The following is a 3607-nucleotide window of genomic DNA, read 5'->3' as shown; positions in this document are numbered from 1 at the left end:
GGTGGGTAATCTGAAGACCTGTCAAGAACGACTGGCTCACACTTTCGTCACAGTAAATGAAAATACATGCTGGGCCGTTCGTTTGGTGAAATAAATGAATGTTTATTCTCAGCGCCAAGTCCAAAGCCTGTCGATGACATGTACATGTTGGAAAAGAAGAGAGTAGAAAAGGCGCCCAGAAGAAGCTTAACTAAAGCTTTCACAGCTCAAACCATGATTGTATATGCCTGCTTACCGTTCCTAGGACACCGAAATGGTACTCAGTACAAGGTCATCTTAGATTATATGAATGATGGGAGTCAGTTTCTCATAGTCCACTTACTGACGGACAAAATTTCGCCTACTTTGAACACGCTAATGCGAGAATATGCTGTAAGGACAGAGTGACAAGCCGGTTGGGGAGTCATAAATATTGTTAAATGAGAGTTGAAAGCACTCGAGAGCGCACGGTTCCCGGTGAAGCAAATCCTTACCGACAAGGGAGGCGAGCGTTACCGTATGCTCTCAAGAACGCAGCTTCCACCACGAACTGAGTATACGCCAATCCAATAGGAGGTATATCCTATGGGCGCGAGTTTGGCGTGAAACAGAAAATGCACCGTATCCGAAAAATTAGGTCACTTGTCCCCGTTTCTAAGGCAAGACGCTAATGCGTTTGTGTCGCTCGTGGTCGGCTATGCTGACGACACAATACGATTTCAAGTCGACATTCCGAGCGATAGGACAGCGGCGTTCGGCGCAAAAGCTCGTGCTTAAAACCAAATCACCTATCGAGATCGTCACGCTGTAGACCATGCAGACGAAAATGTGACTGAATGGCTCTAGCTTGAAACAAGTAGTAAAATAGGAAGGATATATTCTGTCCAAAACGAGTCCAACAATGTCCAAATTGTCCAATTGATAAATGACGGATTTAATAAACTAAAAGATTGTTTTGTATATTTTTCCAGGACTGTCCAAACTGTCCACAAGCTATCCAAACTGTCCAAAAGCTATCCAAACTGTCCAAAAGCTATCCAAACTGTCCAAAAGCTGTTCAAACTGTTTACATGAAGTTCATGTAGTCGTCTGGGACTTGAGTGACGACAGCTTCAGCGTGACGAGGCGCTGTTCGAATTCCCAGCTTGATGTCATGGATGCGGCTCACGTAACCTAGTGCCTCGGCTTTAGCTGTCTCCATGAACGCCAGTAAGCTTGGATGAGCTCAACACCCAAATTTCTCGCCGAAGTCGCGGTTGTACTTTTCGAGCGGGTTATTGGTCCGGTTTGTGATGTCAATCCCACCAACCATCATGCTATTGGCGTTCCACAAGCTGGAATCAAAGCGCCCCATCCACGTCTTGCGAAAATATCCCCAAAACCGATCCCACTTGCCCTTAGAGCCCTCTTCGTTTATCAGACTTCGCACATACCGGATCCCCTGGTTGAGAAAAATTACAACGTCATACAAGATCATAACGTCAGAATTGAAGTATCAAAAATATCAATAACCAAAAAAAGATAAAATTTCAAACGATAAGAATAACAAATTGCGCACCTTGTCGTCGATTTCATTTGCAGGAATGTGTTAAACCTAGTGTGGTGTAGTAGAACACACAAATACCGTCAGATGTGGATTCCTTACACAAACCACAACCAATCGCCGAGTTAGGTCGGCGGTTGTATGGCCTGCGCAGAGGGTGGTCCCCTCGCGGTCCGGCCCTTCCGGGACAGACGAGTGGCTCGCTTTCACTTGGTTCCGACTAACCAAGTCAGATCACTTCCGAGGCTCCGCCGAGTTTGGTTCGGCTGAGCTCGTTCACAACCCTGTGCCCTCCACCAAAGGATGGACGACGGCGCGCGAGCGCTTTTACAGGTCACCGAGCGCAGAGGCTGCTCAGCTAGAAGTGTCACGGCACCCGGGCTATCCGACGTACCGGCCCGCTGAGTATGCGGGGCTTTCTTTCGCGCGTAGCGAGACTTTGTCCTACCCGGACCGACCTAATCTCTTGGCGCTACCAATTAATACCCTACAAGCTATGCCTCTCGAGTATTCACGGCAGGCATAATCCAGCCCTATGCAGGGACTTACCGGGAAAGTGTACACGTGTCTTGGACTAGGAAAATTCTGCTCTGTTATCTTCTGGGAGCCCTTTCGACTCCCCCTATTTAATCCTATGCTTCTTATACAAATATCTAGTGAAATGGGGTCGTTTCGGATCTCTACCGACCCTTCAGCTGAGTTCAGGCGACCGTTGAGCTCAGCGGCTATCCGGATAGCATATCCGGACAGATCGCCGAGTACTTACCGTGATCCTTTGATCCTAAGCTCTGGGTTATCAGACCGAGCCGATTCTTGATCTAAAGTAGGTCAGCGTATGGTCGAATCTGGAAATCCCTACACCACAACTGCCCCGGTTATGATACGAGCCGAGCTGGTGAGTGTCTTAATCCTTCATTTGGTTCTGCCACCGTTGGTCCATACTCGGCTGATGACGTCCCGCGGCTCTCCACCACCTTCTTCGGTACGTTTGTTGCTTCCGCTGTCACTCCCTTGGCAGCTCCTTACTCCTCGCTTGTTACTCCAGCACAACTCGCGGCACCATCATCCTTCTCCAACTCCTCGTCGAGGTGAAGGCGTGGCAGCTGAGTCGATTCCCCGACCCGTCGGTATTCGTGGGGTCAGCGACCGGCTTGAAGCTAGGTTGGTCGACCTGACAACTTCCCATGAGTCTGACGCGGAGTCGGCGGGGTCTTCTCGCGCGCGCCTTCCTGGTCCACCGAGCTTGCCGGGCGACACCACTGCGGGCGCCACCAATCAGCCAAGCACGGCTGCTCCAGTGAGTCTTGACTCCCTCATGGCCAGGGTTAACGAGCAAGGGTACGAGCACCGAGAAGAATTGACCTTCTTGGCGAGGCTCATGGCCTACGGATTTACTCGCTCCGTGGATCCTTCCGATCCCGTGCAGCGGCGAGCGATCTTGCACGCCGCTTCTGCGGGGAACTGTTGGACATCTTGAAAGGCAACTACGCCGCTCTTGATTATCCACAGATCATTGGCGATCTCCGAGCCGATAATCAAGCTGTTCAGGAGGAGAACCGCGCTCTGACTCGGCGACTGGACTCTCTTGCTCTCAGCAACGTCGACTTGTCAACTCAGCTCTCGTCAGCTCAACAACAAGTGTCTCGATTGGAGGCTGCTGCCGCGCAGTCGGCTTATATCCTTGCTTCACTGCAAAAGGCTGTAGCTCTAAGTGAGGCAAAACTTGCTCGGGCTATCGCAGCTGAGCAGAGCAAGGTTGACGCTGCGTTGGGTCAAGCCCAGCTCCATCATCAGCAAGTCTTGGATCGAGACGCTGAGATCGACGTCCTTCTCCGATCCATTTCCGAGAGGGATGCGGCGTTTGTCACTCTTCAGGGCATCGCTTCCAAGCACTTCGAGCAGCTGCGGGAGTCGGTGCCGGTTGTACAGCTCCACCGGCACTCAACCGTTGCGGCACGCTCAGTCGGTGATCGCTGAGCAGCGGGCTGTGATCTTGCGACAGATGCGGTTCATCCGTCGGAATGGTATTATTCCGATGCACGATCCTCACATGGCTGCTGCTGCTGGCGGTGGCTTGCAGGTTTC

Source organism: Phytophthora infestans, genomic scaffold (assembly GCF_000142945.1).
Source record: "Phytophthora infestans T30-4 supercont1.153 genomic scaffold, whole genome shotgun sequence".
Taxonomy (NCBI): Eukaryota; Oomycota; class Peronosporomycetes; order Peronosporales; family Peronosporaceae; genus Phytophthora; species Phytophthora infestans.
This window is presented reverse-complemented; position numbering follows the sequence as displayed.